The 18765-nt window shown below is 49.4% G+C and overlaps 1 protein-coding gene across 4 annotated transcripts in view; it reads left to right on the forward strand.

Annotated features, from left to right (window-relative positions):
* Positions 1-18765, forward strand: part of ST3GAL1 (ST3 beta-galactoside alpha-2,3-sialyltransferase 1) — an 89852-nt gene that overhangs the window by 16713 nt on the left and 54374 nt on the right. For 3 of the 4 annotated variants that reach the window (XM_061123146.1, XM_061123147.1, XM_061123148.1), the window contains exon 2: positions 945-1096. The gene's annotated coding sequence lies outside the window, so the exon portion shown is untranslated. Of the gene's footprint in view, positions 1-162; positions 183-944; positions 1097-18765 lie in introns of those variants that run through there. The other variant, XM_061123150.1, reaches the window with a different exon arrangement.

The raw sequence follows: 18765 nt of genomic DNA on the forward strand, positions 1-18765 counted from the left end.
TCAGAAGCAAGCCACGTGGCCAAGTTCAGACTCCGAGGGTGGAGAAATGGTTTTCACTCTGTGGTGGGAGAGGTAGCGGCCCGCCACAGAGGGTATGCCGCAAGGTGATGTGAGTAACAGGGGACTCTCACCGAAATCCTCTCTCCCAGGAGCTGAGAAGGGTTTGGAACCAGACAGGATGGGTGTGTCCTGTCAGTCTCTTCTCTGCCACTTACTGCTTTTGTCATGCTGGGCAGCATTACTCATGTCAGCTCTCCAAGCTTCAGCTGCCCACCGGTGTTATGGGAATAATCAATCTGGGCACCTTGGATTTCAAGAGAGTATCAGCTAAGAACACCCATGGTCTGCATGTTGCAGTACTTGACACTGCAACTCAACTGAGAAAGAACTCAACTGAGGGTCTCTGTTCCCGTTGTCAGACGAGGTCTTCCAAAGCCCTTTCCTGTCCAGCCTCAGGCTGGTTTATCCTACCTTTGATTTCACAATTTTCACCTTCACTTCTTACCTATTTCTTTATCTCTGTCCTGAAAGACATTTCCCCTGAGGCTTTTCTTTTGCCAGACAGCATCTTGCTTGTACCCTGATCAAGGAGCAGCTAAAAATACCATCTCCTCTTCAGATTTGTCTTTCAGACTGAGTTTGCTATTTCTTCCCCAGATATCATCCACACCCTCATATCATACTGCCCTGGATTGTTTATTTGTTTCCTCCACCAAGCTGAGCTCCTGAGGGGAATGAACTATACTTTACTCACCTTTCTGTCTCTGGCACTTGAGTCTGAGCATGGAACAGAATAGGGGTTTATTTACAAAATATTTGATGTATAAATCATTGGCTGGGTGAATGGGGAAGTGGGTGAATGCCTTTTAATTATGTTGAGTCATCTTCAAAAGGCAGTGAGTGAAATGTCAAAGCTGACAAACTTTTCTCCTCTTCACTTCCAGCTGGTACTGTTTTCAAATTCAACCTTTCTGATGTGGAAATGCCAGTGGAAGTGATTAGCATCTCCAGGGGCTGTGGTGAGCAGACAGTCTGAGCTTTGTGTCCGGGACGGTCGTCTGAAGAGCAGAGATGGACACTCCCTCAGTCCAGCGAGGTAATGACTGACTAATGTCAGTGAGGAACTCTTTCCTGTTTCCACTGTGGCTTACGTCAGGTTGTGGGGAGACGGTGGAGGTGGGGGAGATTTCCCCTGTTTCTTGATCTCTTTGCAACTTGGGTATTCCATAAAAAGGGAGGGCTTTCTCCCTCAAGGAGAAACGTGCGCCTCTTAGGGTATCAAGCAACCTCTCTTTTTTGGAGGTCATTGTGCTCTCTTGAAAACTGGGAAATCCTTCTAGGACAAGTGCCTGTCATCCCAAAGAAGTGCTGCAGTGACAGTCTGGTGCAGTGACGGTCTGTTGTGTCCTGGCGTGAATGCTCAGCCAGCAGACCCTGTGACCCACAGGACAAGTCCCTCCTGGCCATGTTTTACAAATAAAGTTTTATTGGCACTCAGCCATGCTCATCCATCAGGGCCATCTGTGGTATGTCACACCACTGCAACCATTGCGACAGAGAAAGTGTGGCCCCAAAGGTTGAAATACTTACAGACAGGTCCTTAAGACAAAAAAAAAAAAAAAAAAATGTGTCGGCCCCTGGTCTAGAGTTGAGCTGTCCACATATATCCACTCCATCTGTGACTATTTAAATTTTAATGAATGAAAATTAAATAAAGTTAAACCCAGAGCATTCTTTTCAATTAAAAACTTTTTTTTTTCCAGTTAGTTTATTTTTGTATTATTGCAAATTTACAGGTAAGCTGCAAGAATAGTCAGAAAATCATGGATACCCTTTACCCAGGTTTCTCAAGTGTTAGCATTTTATATATTTCTGAAATCACAGCATTATTACACAGCATTATTACACAGCATTATTACACAGCATTATTAAATCACAGCTGAGTCAGAAGCTTAGTATTGATTTGCTGCTAACATTGATTTGTATTTCACAACACTGACCTTTTTTGACACGTTCAAGCCAATTATTTTCCAGAATACCCCTCAGTTTGTGTTTGTCTGATGTGTCCTTGTGATTCGATTGAGACCATGTGCTCTTGCCAAGAATCTCACAGAACTGACGCCGGGTCCTCAGGGCCCCCTGTTAGCAGGATGATGCTGGTCTGTCTCAGAGCTGGTGATGTCACTTTGTCACCTGGTTGGGGTGGGTTCTGTGAGGTGTCTCCATGTGAAGTTATCATTTCATTTTTGAATTATCAAGTATCTTATGGGGAGCGTCTCTAAGACTCTGTAAATATCCTTTTACTCCTTAATATGGGGAGCGTCTCTAAGACTCTGTAAATATCCTTTTACTCCTTAATCTGCCACACGAGCATCTATTGATGGTTCTTGCCTGCATCAGTTTATTATCAGCATGGTTACCAAAGAGCAATTTTTCTCATTTCACTGTTTCTTTTTCATTGGTTAGTTGGTTTTCCACCATAGAAAAGAACATTCCTCCTTCCTTTCCTTCTTTATGTGGGCTGTGAACTGGCAGATTTTAACTGTACTTAATAAATTTTAAACCTTTGTTATCATTAGTTCTTTTGATATTTTAAAGTTGTCCCAGATGTATCCAGTGAGGGATGACTGCTGCAGCTTTTTAACATCTCCCTGTTGGTTTTTGAGCACTCTCTTACTTGTTGGTGCAACACAATATTCTAGCCTCATTTTGTGCTTCCTCTGCCCAGCCTCAGAGTTAGCATTTTTCAGGGAATCCTGGCACCTTTCCGTGCAGGATGTTATTTAGGAGTGCCATCTGGTCACAAGGCATGTCCTCTACTACTGGGGTAGCATTGCCTCCAGGCCCTCTGGGCAGATGGAGCTGGGCAATGTGAAATGTGTGTGGTGTGTGTGTGTGCGCATGGCTGTACACACATCCATCTTTTTAGACACATGCATACATCTTCACATATACATCCACCCACATCACATATACCTGTTTCTATGTGTACGTATACACACCATCTAGATTATTTCTAACTCACACGTGTGGGTGTGTGCTCAGTCACTCTGTCGCGTCCGACTCTGTGACCCTATGGACTGCAGCCTGCCAGACTTCTCTGTCCATGGGATTTTCCAGGTAAGAATACTGGAGTGGGTTGCCATTTCCTCCTGCAGGGGATCTTCTCAACCCAGGGATCGAACCCGTGTGTCCTGCTTTGGCAGATGGATTCTTTACTGCTGCGCCACCTGAGAAGCCCATTTCTAACTCAACCTATTTCTATGTTAAAACCGCCTTAGGTGCACACTGATGATGCTAGAATATTCTTCACACACATCTAAATGTTGGAGTCACCCCACCCCTGCTGTCAGCAGCACCGCCCACCATATTTACTAAACTATGGATCAGATCCTGTCCAGACCCCTTTCTGGCCATGACTGCTCACAAAATCCCAGTGGCCCAAGTTCAGAGGAGGAAGCAAGATTCTGAAGAATTCCTTAACTTGTGCAAAGTGATGCAGCCAGCAAATGTGGCATGCTTGCAGAGAGTGCCTGTCTGCAGGCTGACATTTGATCAGATGGCCCTGGGAGACAGAACAGTCTCAGAAAGAAGAAAAAGAGCAGAAGGTGAGGGGAGCATTTGTCCCTGTGGATCGGGGAGCCTCAGGCCCTTGCAGCAGCAAGAATGCCAAACCACGCTGGTGGACACTGTCTCCTTTGCTTCACACCCCAGGAGCTGTGCTTATGACTACATCGCTGATAGAGCCATGTCACATGTAACAGGATGTGCGGCAATGCACGTGGTGGAAATGTGCGTCCGTGTGTGATTGCTGCGCCTGTGTGCTTCCTGTGTGCCTGTGTGCTTCCTGGGGGGTGGTGTGTGGCTGCTGTCCTAGGCCTGCAGAGACCTTGATCTGGTTGAAGGTGTGATTACGAAACTGGGCCTCTCTGGGGAGTGGGCATTTCCTCTCGTACTGGGGTTTTCTGGGGGGGAAGCTACTTAAGCACAGAGGCCTTAATGTAGATATATTTGTGTTTCCAGCTCTCAGCAGAATATATGCAGAATGTGCAGTGGATCCATGCTAGTTTTATTTGTGCTTCAACCAAATCAGAACTGAGTCAGAGAGCTCTCAGATCTCTTGATGCACCAGGCCCTGTTCTAGTCAGGCAGAGACCCAGAGAGTTCATGTGCTGGCAAACGGTGGGGAAGGCAGGAGATTGGCCTTGAGCAGGAAGAAATAGATCTGTGAGTGGCAGGGCTGGGGGCAGGCAGAGAGAGCCCTGGGAGGATCACAGTGTAGACATGGTGGGCCAGGAAGGTGACTCTGAGATGTTTAAGGAACTGAGTCCCACTGCAGAGAGAAGAACAGCGAAGGGGGGCGGTGAGCCAGGACTGCTGACCCAAGGACAGGCGAGGGGGCTCAGTTGCTCTCCGCCAGGGGCTGTGGCCTCCCCCCACCCCCAGAGCCAGGCCCATGTCCGGCCATGAGTCCTTTCAGGCCTGAAGAGTCACATGTGTGCATTCTCCCCCCTCAGAACCCAAGCATTTCCTCTCCCAAAATATATGTCATCAGCTGGCCCGCAGACAAACTGCAGGCCAAGACACTCTGCTAGATAAGAGCATAGCCTAGCAGTCGTTAGGGGGATGGAAGCGGACAGCAGGAAAGGCTGGTGGAATTTCTGTTGCTGATAACCTCTAAGAAAAGGGCACTCATTATAGAAGCCAGGGCTGTGTCCCAGGAAGGCAGGAGCCCTCTTTGAGTGTCTGAGATGCTGTCAGGTGGAAAAGGATTAGCTTGTCCTGAGCAAGTGTGAGGAGGGAACCCAAGTGGAAAGAGTGAAATGAACAAATTTCCGTTCACTGAATGTTTTTCCTTCTCACTCCCTCATTTGCTCATTCATTCAGCGAGCACACCTGGGTGCCTGGCGCTGGGCCAAACACTGGAGGGATAACGGAATAAGACAAGGGCTGTATCTTCAACATGTTAGTGATTTAGTGGGTCCCCACTGCAGGCACAGGGAACTGTGCTCAATGTCAGGTGGCAGCCTGGATGGGCGGGGAGTTTGGGGCAGAATGGATACCTGTATGTGTATGGCCGAGTCCCTCTGCTGTCCACTTGAAATTATCACAGCATTGTTAATCAGCTGCTGCTTTTTGTTTAGCCGCTAAGTCGTATCTGACTCTTCTGCGACACCGTGGATTGTAGCCCACCAGGCCCCTCTGTCCATGGGATTTCCCTCGCAAGAATAACTGGAGTGGGTTAACATTTCCTTCTTCAGGGCATCTTCCTGACCCAGGGATCGAATCTATGTCTCCTACATTGGCGGGCAGATTCTTTACCCCTGAGCCACCAGGGAAGCGCCGTTAGTCAGCTATACTCCAATATAAAATAAAAGCTTTTTAAAAAAAATAATAATTTAATGGAAGAAAGATGAACAAATCAGTGATATGTAGACATGCAGTTCTGAGTTCTGTGAGGCTGGAAGCTAATAGAATTTAGGAGTTCTCTTTAAGAAAAGAATACAAGGTTAGGAATTTAAAAGACAAGCCCTAGATTAATGGGGACCCTCTGAGGGCCCCTGGTCCTTAGGCTTCCTTGGCCTGGCCCAGGCCTCCAGTGGGGGAGGTGAAAGGGCCCGAGGGTTTGTTTCCTGCAGGAGGCTGGATGAACACTTGGCAGAAAGGCCTGCAGCAGGAATTCTGGTGTCCATGCAGTAAGGCCCCCACATAGGAACCTTCAAGTTGGGAACTTTCAGAGATGCAGACATGTGAATGCAAGCCAGTAAATCATGAAAATGAGTCCACGTGTCTGACCGCATTGTCACTTGTCACCGAGGTGCATCTTGGTCTTTTGTGTACCTCACTGTGCGGTGCTGTATAGAGAACAGCAGTTTTATCTCAAGCTCAGGATGCCCAGAAGCAAGCGCAGAAGCTGTGGCAATGTAGCTGTACTGTAGCTTTCAAGGTGTCGTATTGTAAGATTTAAAAAACATATACATTTTATTTCTTGCATTTGTTTTTATGTCTTATTTGTGTGAAAAGTTCTATAAGCCTGTTACAGTGCAGCACTAGATAGCAGATTGCGTTATTTGGGTGCCTAAGCTAACTTGGTTGGACTTTCGACTTACAAACGTGCTCTTTTTTTTATTATTATTTTAATCTTGAAATATGTGTTTTTATTTTTTAATTAATTAATTTATTTTAATTGGAGGCTAATTACTTTACAAACATGCTCTTAAAATGGAACTTGTTCATATGTAGGGAACTTACTGTACAGTTGGGCAGCCTCGTCTTCTGGGCCCCTTGAGCCTTTGTTCTTGGGCTAAAGACTTTTTTTTCTTAGTTAATGCTGTTGGGATTTTCACAGGTGCTTTCCTTAGAGTTCTGCAGGCTGACCGTGTGATCCCCCTTCCAGGACGATGTTCTGTGGAATTGCCTGGACTTAGGGGTGTAAGCGCTGGTGGGGTGAGTGTGAGCACTCACAGAGGGCTGACCAGGACTCACAGGCTCACCTGACAGCCCCGAATATTGACAACTTTACCGCCACAGCCACTCTGAAAGCTGGCTGCCGACCATCTCCCTATTCTACTGATGATGGAACCAAGGCACAGGGTGGTTAAGTAAGTTGCTCACAGATGCCCAGCTAACAAGTGGAGGAGTTGGGCTTTCGGGGTACCTCGTCTGCCTCCAGGGCTCCGGCCCCTGCTCCACTGGGTCCCCTCGATCCTTGCTGCCTAACTCTTTTATAGCAACATTATGGAGACATCCCAAGGGTCCAGCATTGGCGAGTGGCTAAAGGACATCCATAGAATGGGGTATTACATACTTGATCCTTATAGAGAGTTCTTTTTTTAAAATGTATTTATTTTTAATTGGCAAACAATTGCTTCACAATATTGTGTTGGTTTCTGTCGCACATCAGCATGAATCAGCCACAGGTATGCACACATCCCCTCCCTCTGGAGCCCCCCTCATGCCTCCCACCTCATCCCCCCTGTCTAGGTCATACAGAGAATTCTTACCAGCACGTTGAAACGCTTTGATTAAGTGCAACAGTGGACCACACGGTCGACAGCGTCTCAGGGCATGAACCCACTCTCAGCCTCTGTACCCTCTCCTGGATGGTCATGATGGCTCACTGGTTCACACACCCATCTGACAGGCTTTAACCCTGTCCGTTATGTGCCTGGTACTGGGCCTGTGATGATGACAAGCTCAAAAGCGGGCTCTGCTGTCCTGCCGCTCATTTACTGTCCGGCTTCTCTTTGAATGAATTTTGACTGGAGTCTAGTGGCTTTGCAGAGCTCTGTTAGTTTCTGCTGAGCGGCAGAGTGAGTCAGCCACTTACGTACACGTGTCCCCTTCTTTTCTGGATTTCCTTCCCGTTTAGGTCACCACAAAGCACTGAATAGAGTTTCCTGTGCTCTACAACAGGTTCTGGGTTACCTATTTTATTCGCAGATAAACCCATTGTCTCTCACATCTCCGGTACTGGCAGGTGGGTTCTTTACCACTAACGCCCCCTGGGAAGCTGGTTTTATGCTTAGTAGTATATATATGGGGCTTCCCTGGTGGCTCAGTGGTAAAGGATCCATCTGCAGTGCAGGACACCCAGGTTCGATCCCTGGGTCAGGAAGATCCCCTGGAGGAGGAAATGGCAACCCACTCCAGTATTCTTGTCTAGAGAATCCCCTGGACAGAGGAGCCCGGCGGGCTACAGTCCATGGGGTCGCAGAGTCGGACACGACTAAAGCAACTGAACATGCGTGTGCGCAGTGTGCACATGTCAGTCCACATCTTCCAGTTCATCCCGGCCCACTTTCTCCCCGTGGTGTCCACACGTTTGTTCCCTCTGTCGTATATTAACACGTATATGTGGAACCTGGAAAAATGGTACAGGTGACCCTATTTGCAAAGCAGAAATACCGTCTGGCTTCTGACTGCGAGGTCTGCCTGGGCTTTCTCCCTCCCTGTGACCCTGGATATATTTTCCTAGGACTCTGATTGCCCCTCAGCCCTCAGATCCAGCCCCTCTCTGCACCTATTGCCTCATTTCTAAAATGGACCAGGGATCCACGGACCTCCTGGACTTCAGAGTGTAGGTTCTTCACAGTCGTCAGCAGCCACACCTCACATCATTACCATCTTCTAGAAAAGGCCAAGCTCCTGACAGCTGTAGGGAGTGCTCTCCTCCCTGGATGTTCAAACATCCAGCCCCTGTGGACAGTCAGGCTGGAAGGGAGGAAGCAGGGGCCCTGGATTCCAAGAAAAAGCTTCAGGATGGCTCTCTGATTGCCAGCTGTGAGTCCTTAACCTGCTGAGCTTTGTTCTCTTGATTAATGGGGCCAGTCCCACCCACCAGGGGAGATGGACCTGCACGGCGACAGGCAGGCTGTGGCAGGTTCAAGGCCTGGAGTGGGACCTGCCTGGCAGCACCCACGTCTGTCCCTCTCCAGCTTTTGGGCAGGCATCTTGCTTTTCTGCGGTTCAGATCCCTGATCTGTAAGAAATGGGGTGGTCACAGTAGCCACCTACAAGGGGTTGTGAGAATTAAATGAGACGATGACGCAGAAAGCTGGGCGTGGTGCCTGGCCCGCAGGCAATGCCGGATAAGTTACAGCCCTGTTATGAGTGTTATTACATTATAGCTGTGCTGCTGAGATGTGGGTGAGCCGTGAGGGTAGCAGGGGAAGGTGTCTGGTTACAGCACGGACCCCCAGGGTAGCTGCTGCAGTCAGGCCCAGAGGCCTTAACAACACTAGTCACAGGAGGAGGGCATCCACATCCAAAGCGCGGCGTTTGTTGTTATTGTTCAGTTGCTCAGTCGTGTCCGACTCTTTGCGACCCCATGGACTGCAGCACGCCAGGCTTCCTTGTCCTTCACCGTCTCCCAGAGCTTGCGCAAACTCATATCCGTCGAGTCGGTGATGCCATCCAACCATCTCATCCTCTACCATCCCCCTTCTCCTTCTGCCTTCAATCTTTCCTAGCTTTAGAGTCTTTTCCAGTGAGTCTGTTCTTCACATCGAGTGGCCAAAGTATTGGAGTTTCAGCTTCAGCATCAGTCCTTCCAATGAATATTCAGGACTGATTTCCTTTAGGATTGACTGGTTGGATCTCCCTGCAGTTCAAGGGACTCAAGAGTCTTTTCCAACACCACAGTTCAAAAGCATCAACTCTTCCACATTCAGCCTTCTTTATAGTCCAACTCTCACATCCATACATGACTCTTGGAAAAACCATAGCTTTGTCTGCAAAATAATGTCTTTTAGAAGCCAAGCCCCCAGACTGAGTTATTCTCCAAAAAACAATTTCTATTCTATTCAGACCCCACTGATAAGCATTTGGGTGTTTACCAATAACCTTTGCTCCTGAAGGGCATCGAGTTGTGCCTTTCCTTCTTTCACTGACCATTTCCCTTATGGCCTAGGGACCAAGTCCAAATTCCACCACAGACAAGGCCACCATGAGCTGGTGCTCTGCCAAGATCCTCAGCCTTATCACCACTCTCTGGCCCTTGTAGTTCTAATTATGATTACAAGATGCACGTCAGCAATGACCATCAGGGAACTTAGGGAAAAACAAAAACAAACAAGGTTGTTGGCTCACGAGTTCTGGAGGTAAATGGCATGCCCAGGGCCACACAGGGAGGTGGGGGGCATGCATAGACCTGGGGTTCTGCTTTTACTGGGGCCAGGGTTGGTGGGGGGAAGGGCTAGTGTTTTGCAAGATTGCTCTTCTTTGGCAAATCTGAAACAAAAGAGAGGGAATTAAAGCAAGCGTGGGTAGGGAAAAGCAAGGGCACTCAGAAAGGTCGGTTATCTAGATCACCCAGACTTTCTAGAAAGAGGAACTTGATGGGTGGGGCCAGGTGACTCTAGGTGTGTATCTGTGGCAGTGTGTTTACGACATAGATGTCTAAACAATTAAAAGCTTAATGTCAGGCACTTACATTGCAATCAAAAGAGCTAATTGTCAGGCATTTACAACTACACAGATAAAGAATCTGCCTGCCAATGCAGGAGATGCAAGAGATGCAGGTTCAGTCCCTAGGTTGGGAAGATCCCCTGGAGAATGGAATGGCAACCCACTCCAGTATTCGTGCCTGGAAAACCCCAAGGACGGTGGAGACTGAAGGGCTACAGTCTCTGGGGTCATAAAGAGTGGGACGCGACTGAGCACGGTACACAGTACCATGGCGAGAGATACAGATAGAGATACAGATGCTTCCTATGTTCTCATTGCCCTAAACAGCTTTCATACTAAGTGGAACAGCTTTGCTGTCTCCAGAACTTAGAATACGTGATGTTTATCTGCTCTGCCCTCCACCTAGAATACCCTTCTTTTATCTTCCTGTTTCAATCATCCTTCCTTCAAAACTCAATTCAAACACCGCTTCTCCTGGGAATCTTTCCTCCCTGCGTCCTGTACATTCCCCAAAACACCCCGTGTGTGTGTGCCCGTGTATATGTGTGTGTCTGACTTTCATCCTGCTGACTCCACTGCTTACCTGGCCTGTGTGTGTGTGTGTTTGCCCTGCTGGCCCAGGAGCTCCATGAGGAACAGGAATGTGTGATTCATCCTTCGTGGGGACTTCTTGAGAAGCCCACTGGGCCAGGTGCAGCTCTGCATCTCCGCATCTCCAGGTCAAGCATGAGCTGCTGAAAGCGGGCATGGTTTGTCCACTTGTCTCAGCCACACAGAGTCAGCCCTGGCTGTTGGTTTGATCAACACGATGTCCAGCTCACTGACCTCTCTGCTGAGCTGGACACGAGCCTGCACCCCCCTGGGGATCATTTCTCTCTCCTTGGACACCCCCTGGGGCATCACTCAGCTTGCCACACTTGCTCCGCCTCCAACTTTCGGAGAACTGGAAATGAGGGAATCCCATGTCTAGAGGCTCTGGCTCTTTAATGTTGGAACTGTCCACCTTCTCTGCTGCTCAAAGCTCGGCCTGCCTGCCTTCAGCACACCTGCTATTTATAGCTCTACATGCTCAGCCTAAATTAAGCAAGCACACCCTGCCAGGATACCACAACCCTTTCAGATTTGGATCATGAGAAAGAGGAAGAAAGACATGGGAGGGACCCAGAGCCAGCCTGTGTGAAATGCACTTGGCCAAAATGTCCCATGCACTCTGCAGGGAAGAGGCACATCGCCTTGTGGCTCAGCAGCCTTCACATAAACACTTTGTCACAGGCACTAAAAATATAAAATATTTATATTTTAAAAATATAAAAATATCTAAAAATATCGGCCATCAGAAGAAGAGAAGGGCTGAAGGGAAGGCCTCTGGGGTGGGGGAGTGCTTCGATGTTTGCAATTTGTTCCCTGTACTTTGAAACCTCAGCAGGTAGACAGTCACTTAACTGAAACCTCCTTGAGGGCAGGGGCCATCTCCTTCCCCATTGAGCCCCCAGTATCCGGGTCAAGGAGGGGTTACTCGGTGAGTGTTTCTGGACCTGTCCTGAACCGCTGTCATCCCGTATCGTTGTGTGATGGCCTGTGACTCAGTCATCTCCATGGTGGCATATTTCTGTATAATGTATGTCACTGTATGTCGTCATCATCATCATTGTAAACAGCCCCACACTGAACATCTTTGTGCCTTTAGCATTTCATTTCGTTTGGACTGTGTCCCTGGGCTAAGTTCCCAGGAGAGAGGTCCTGAGAATGTCTTCAGGGTTCCTGTCACGTATTACCAGTTGTGACTTTGTCATGAAACAAAGGAAGGCAGACCAGGGGACGGGAGCTGGGAGACAATTCCTGCTGGAACTGGGAGCGGGACTGTGCAAAGGCTGGAGGCGGCAATAGTAAGATCTTGTGAGGGCAAGTGGGTCTGCTGCTCTCAACTGGGTCCAGTGTCCCTCCCCCCATGCACACACACAAATAGACTCTCTGTCACACACTCCTACACATAGGAAGAGGCATGTTGGCTATCACAGCAGCTGGGCTGAGGGGGAGGGGTCTTCTGATGTTCCGTAAATAGGGGCCTGGGATTCTTTGCGTCCTGCAACGTAGCCAGTCCTGAGCTAGGCAGGAAATGCCAAGATGCACTCTTCAAAAACCCCGAGGGGCAGTTGGTAGTATAGCAGCTGTTCTTAAACCGTTGGTTTTGAAGGCCTCTTTACAGGGTCTTAAATGTTACTGATGGTTTCAAATAGCTTCTGTGTCTTCTGTCTCTTAAGGAGACATTCTTTACATATTTATCGATTTATTTAAAATTATCGATAATAGGTCTATTGCCTGATAATATAAGTATAATGAAAAACAGCTACTTTCCCAAAGGAAACAGAAATTTAGAGAGAAGTAGTGTTGGCTTCCTAATCTCCATGTCTGGCTCAAAGGAAAGCAGCTGGGTTCTCAGTCTGCCATCGCCTCGGTCTGAGCTGGAATCCCATGCTGCCTGTCTCTGGGAAACAGAGGCAAAAGTCAGTTCCTGAGAGAGTGAGAATGAAAAAGCGAGTGATGTCTTGCCGTGAAAATGGTTTTGCCCTCATGGACACCCTGGCGGCCCTGGGACATCATTGGCAGAGCACAAGTACACGGCTGAGAACCTGGCTTTTCGAGCAGGCTGCTAAGAGGGGAAGGGAGGTCACCTTCCAGGTTCACCTGCACCCAGCTGGGTGACCTTAGGCAAGATAGGCGACTTCTGTGCCTCGCGTCCAGCCTCTGTAAATGGGGTGGTAGTACCTACTCCTCAGGATTATTAAATGATCGAATATATATAACAGTCAAAGAACAGTGCTTGGTGCTTATTAAATGCATGTATCCACATATACATATGTGCATACATGCCAATCGTGTATGCATATGTGTATACATGTCATACTCTATATGAACACTATATGCGTCTATATGTATTTGTATACATGTCATACCATGTACATGCTACATATGTGCATGTGTGTGTGTACATATCATACAATATGCATACACTATGTTTGTGTATATATGTATATACTGAATAAAAAACAATTTTAAATCAGCACAGCAAGAGTCACCCCTTTCACTTCATTTCTAAGAATTTGACTCTTAAACAGAGCCAATCTTTTTAATTAGTTTTTGTTCAAGTGTAGTGGCTTTACAGGGCTCTGTTAGTCTCCGCTGGGCAGAAAGGGAATCAGCTATGCGCATGCGCACATCCTTCCCCTTCCGGTCCCCGTAGAGCTCTGAGTTGCCGGAGCTGTGCAATAGGCTCTCAGGTATCTACTTTGCACCTAGTAATGTATATATGTCTCCCAACCTCCCGATTCATCCCCCAGCCCAGCACCGCATCTTAAGGCAGCGTTTCTGTCCCCTCACCCGGGCGGGGGCGCCGAAGGGACCGTCACATTGTGCTCAGGGTCTGTCTCATGCAGCATGGCCAGACGCTCGCTCGGCTGTGGGGCTGTGTCTGTCCCCCTCGTGCTCCCTGGAGCCCCGATCAAGGGCCTAGGGACAACTCCAGACCGTCCTTCTCACTTTCCCTGCCTCCTTCTGCTGGTGAAGTTTCTGTATTCATTTAGCCGCCTGACTGAGAACATCTGGCCACTGGGGCAGATATCAAAGTGGGGGGCCCAGGTGCCTGGCCCCAGAGAGTCCCCAAAACCCCAGGCGGCTCCTCGGGGCTCACGGGTTGCTCTGTCAGCAACGCGGCTCACAGGGGGAGTGTTTTCCTGAAATGCTTTTTGTCTAGAAGCTCTCAGTGTGAGCTTTGCCAAGGCATATGCATTCCCTTAGCCTTTGAAAATACACATCGGTTCAAAGAGAGGAAAAAAAAAAAAAGGTCAGCATGAATTATCCAGCCACAGCATTCAAGCACAGGAAGAAGGAATTTGGGTGGAGGGCCTTTTAATAAAGTGCTGGTTGCTGCTCTTCCTCTTGCTTTTTTCATTAATTCTGCTAACAGATATTGACTGGATGCCTCCTTGTACCAGGCAGGGTTCAGAAAGCTGGGGCTGCTTCAGTCAATCGCTTGGGAAATGTAATAATACATGACTTCTGATAAAAGACAAAGGTAAAGGATTCAAAGATTTGTAGGAAGATGGGAAGTGCTGTGAGAGAGAGAAGCAAGGGGAGGAGAGGGTTTGAGGGGGCCGCCGGTAGAGGTGATGGGGCGGCCACACTGAGAGCAGACAGGTGAGCAGAGATCTGGAGGCCGTGAGGACCGCCATGGCCAAGCCCTAGGTCAGGAGGAGTGTGACTGGTGAGTCTGACCAGCAGTGGACTCAGGGGGCCCTGCGGACTGAGTGAGGGGCCCGGATGACCACGGAGGAAGGGGAGGGCAGATTATAGGGGTTTCACCTTGGACTTTGGGTGACCCTTGTCTCAATGGACTTCAATGACTCCCTGTGGTTAATTCCCTCCTCCTGCAATTAGTCTGCCTCCCCTTCTCTGGGAAACCGGCCCTGAGCCCTTGACTGAGCTTGGAGCCCCTCCTCTGGACATCCGAGGTCCATGTTGGCTCCTAGCCTTGCATCCTCCAGCTCAGATAGAAATTAATCTGCCTACCAGATTAAGGCCCATTAGCTGGGTGTTTCAATTTTCCGTCCGCCAAGTGGGCGGCAGCTGGTCTTGGGTTTCATGACCTCCTACCCTTGTTCAGGAGCACCACCCCCAACCTCTAAGCCCCTAGGGACTTTCTCAAATTCCATCTGTCCTCTAGGACCCTTTCATCCTGTCCCCAGATGGACCCTGACCTCTCCCCTTCCTCAGAACTTGCTCAGATGCTCTTGTGCCCCTCCCAGGCACTCCGCAGTTCTGCCTGGCATTTGCCTGTCACATTCCCCCACAAGATGCTAAATTCCACGAGGCAGGGAATGGCAGCCTGAATTCTGTGTGTGTCACCTTCACTGTGGCTGGAGATGGCTGGAGAGGGGGACCCACCACTGCAAGGCTTGCCCCCACGGCCTTCAGTGCCCGACTGTGTGGTGCCTCTGTGCCCCCCGCGTGCCCCCATCCCCCAGCTCAGCATTGCAGCGCCCACACGTCCTTGCCTGGCCAACCCTCTGCCTGGAGTGCCCTTCCCCTATTTCTTTTTTAAATATTTACTTACTTGCTTATTAATATTTGGCTGTGCCGCGTCCTAGTTGCAGCGTGCAAACACCTAATTGAGGCATGTGAGATCCAGTTCCCCGACCAGGGATCGAACTCAGGAACTCTGCACTAAAAGCCCGGAGTCTTAGCCACTGGACCACCAGAGAAGTCCCTTCCCATATTTCTTCACCCAGCAGGTCCCCTACCAGCCCTTACTAACTCAACAGAAGGGCCACCTCCTGGGGAAATGGTCCTCCGTTTTCCTTGATGTTCCCTCCCCTTTAGCGCCGGCCCCTCCCCCCTTGGTGGCTATTTTCACCTCCCACATGGAGAGGAGGCTCTGATGTGCAGAAGGATTCACGCGGCCCTGCCTTCGGAGCTCTTGGAGGCCTGGAGCAGGGCAGAGAGCTCTTTCTGTAAACGGCTGGAGATAGTAAATATTTTCGTTTTTGTGGGCTGGATCGTCTGTGTTGTGACTGCTCAGATATGCCATCACCACGCAGAAGTGGCCAAGGCAGTACAGAGATGAACAGGCATAGTTGTGTTCCAGTAAAACGTCATTTACCAAAACAGGCGGCCGGCCAGATTGGGCCCACTGGTGGCCATTCGCAGAATCCTGGTCTTGACTCAGCCTTGGCTGCAGAGGAAAACAGCTTGACCAGCACGCGCGTGTCCTGTTTGCTGTTGCCATGGGCCCCCCGTTGCTGGGCAGGAGCTCTTCCTGAGCACAGGGTTTGCACCCAGCGTCGCACCCTCTGTGACTGGCACGTGCCTGTCACAGGGCTAGCTGTCAGGACACAGGACGGGTTAGCGAGCCGTGACATTCCTGCACGTCCTGAGCCTAGCAAGCCAGGCTGGATCCTGCCCCTTCCCTCCCAGCACCAAATGCTGGGAGGGGCCGCTCGTGGGCTCTGGGACCCCTGGACGGGTCACTGAATCCGCTCCTCCAGGTGCGTCTTTGTTGCACTGGTTTTAAGGGGGTGTGGATCATGCCATCCCCTCGAGGTGGCACTGGGAGGATTCGGCTCAGCCCTCCCGATCCCTGACAGCCTAGGAATGCCTCCCCCCTGGCCGCAGCCTACAGACTTCTGAGACACCCAGCCTTAACCGCAGAGCTGTGATGGGGGCTGGGGGCACCTGGAACTTCCTGTCTGCTCTTAGTCCCTGAAAAGGAGGCATTGAGGCGTGAGACCCCCCAGGAGGTAAGCAGTTCCCGTCCTGCACTGGAATGTTCTGGGATCTGAGTGGCTTGAGTCCCAATATATACTTAGGCAGGAGCACACACCTTGTGTGCTTCAAGTACGATTCACACACTATTCACTATTCACACACATTATTTAATTGCCATAACTGCCTGTGCTATGGATATTATTATCCTGACATTATACAAGGCTTTCTGCATCATAGAGGTTGCACCACACAGGAGCAGAGCTTGAATTTGAACCCAGTGCTCTGACACCGAGCTTTGGCTCATAACCCCCAAGGCAAACTGACATGCAAGAGAAAGCATACAGAACTGGAGGGAAGCAGGGTGGATTGAATTCGCCCGCCACCCCAGCCCCCTTTCTCGAGCTGGGACATGGTTGCACAGAGAACTGAAGTAACTTGCCCGAGATGACGCAGCATTGGTGATAGAGGCAATATTTGAATCCGAGGTTTGATTTCCAGTCCAATACTTTATCCACCAAACCCAAACCTCTCCTTTGGCTTGGGACTTGTAGAAAAATACAACCCAGAGTACTACAGACTCTCACCTTATCCTTTATTAAGAAGCAACCCCTTCTCCAGGCAGTGGCAATATGGATGTGTACCTTAGTTAACATGGGTGGGTGTCTGGGCCTGGATCTGGTCAGATCTGGGCTCAAGAATCAGTATCTGATTGTTGTTGTTCAGTCGTTTAGTCGTGTCCGACTCTTTGCGACCCCATGGACTGCAGCACACCAGGCTTCTGTCCTTTGCCAATTCCCAGAACTTGCTCAAACTCATGTCCATCAAGACAGTGATGTCATCCAACCATCTCATCCTCTATCATCCCCTTCTCCTCCTGCCTTCAACCATTTCCAGCATCAGGGTCTTTTCTAATGAGTTGGTTCTTCGAATAAGGCGGCCAAAGTATTGGAGCTTCAGCTTCAGCATCAGTCCTTCCAATGAATATTCAGGATTGATTTCCTTTAGGATGGACTGGCTGGATCTCCTTGAAGTCCAAGGGACTCTGAAGAGTCTTCTTCAACATCACAGTTCAAAATCATAAATTCTTCACTGCTAAGTCTTCTTTATGGTCCAAATTTGACATCTGTACGTGACTACTGGAAAAACTAGAGCTTTGACTAGATGCACCTCTTTTGGCAAAGTAAAGTCTCTGCTTTATAATATGCTGTCTAAGTTTGTCTTAACTTTTCTTCCTAGGAGCAAATGTCTTTTAATTTCATGGCTGCAGTCACCATCTGCAGTGATTTTGGAGCCCAAGAAAATAGTCTGTCATTCTTTCCATTGTTTGCCCATCTATTTGCCTTGAAGTGATGGGACCGGATGCCATGATCTTAGTTTTCTGAATGTTAAGTTTTAAGCCAGCTTTTTCACTCTCCCCTTTCACCTTCATCAAGAGGCTCTTTAGTTCCTCTTTGCTTTCAGCCATAAGGGTGGTGTCATCTGCGTATCCAAGGTTATTGATATTTCTCCTGTACTCTGATAGGCTGGAGCAAATCTCTGACTCTCTGGTTTCTCATCTGGCCACTGGTTCTCCAAGGCCCCACATGGCTGAGTTGTTCTGAGAACTAAGTGCAGTGACGTATGTGAGTGTCATGCTGTTCTGGAGTTCTTGGTCCTCAGCAAGTGCGCCCTCTGGTCCCCCATCCTCATCTGCTCCGTGCTCCTCCCTCCCTCATCACCTCTGCACCAGGGAGCTGCGTGCACCCCTCCCACTTCGCTCTGCTGCAGAACTTCTCCCATCATTCCTCCCGTGAGTGGCCGCTCTGACCTCGGCTTGGGCAGTACTGCAAACCCAGAAAACCACGCTGAGCTATTTCCACCCCAGGGGCCGTGACAGCTCCTTTTTTTGTTCTTGCCCTGTAATTGCAGGGTTTTACAGTGGTTTCTCTGTTGCCTGCAAGTCCCAGGATTCACCCTGTTTCTCTCTAACAAGTAATTGTATCTCAGGAACCCGCAGCAATTAGGCCCCCAACCCCTGGGTGGAAGCCCTCTTTGTGTGGAGACAGATGTCTGGATGGAAAGGAAGACGTTAGCTTGTTGAAGCGAACTCTGTGATTAGACCAAGCCTTTCATGAAAGCCTCTGCATAGATTTGCTGGCTCTGGATGCCTGGCGAGCCTTGAAGTCATCATCCACTCTTTCCAGCTTCCTTCCCCTTGATCTTGGACAGTCATCAGGAGCCCAGACCCTGGGTGCTGGCTAGGGAATGAGTAATGAAGAGGGAACAGCAGAGGGTGAGGGTCTCTGGTGCCCAGGGCTGGCAAGTCGTCATGTCTGCAAAGGCAGTGGACTGTTCAGCTTAGGGACTTGTCAGGACGCACGTTACTCAGGGCTCAGACCTGCCTTCCAAGGTAAGGCTACCTTTAGAAGAACTAAAGGAAGTTGGAGGGTCAACTTGCCTGCAAAACGGTAATGTCAGCTGGAGGTGGCAGTGTTGCTTGGTGGTTAAAGTGCTGTCCCGGGCACACTGCCGGGCTTGTGTCCTGGTTCTACCATTTCAGGCAGGGTGGTCCATCCTTGCAGGGCCCCCTTTGAGGTAGATGCTGGTTTTAGCATC

The sequence above is a fragment of the Dama dama genome, chromosome 21, assembly GCF_033118175.1.
Source record: "Dama dama isolate Ldn47 chromosome 21, ASM3311817v1, whole genome shotgun sequence".
Lineage (NCBI taxonomy): Eukaryota > Metazoa > Chordata > Mammalia > Artiodactyla > Cervidae > Dama > Dama dama.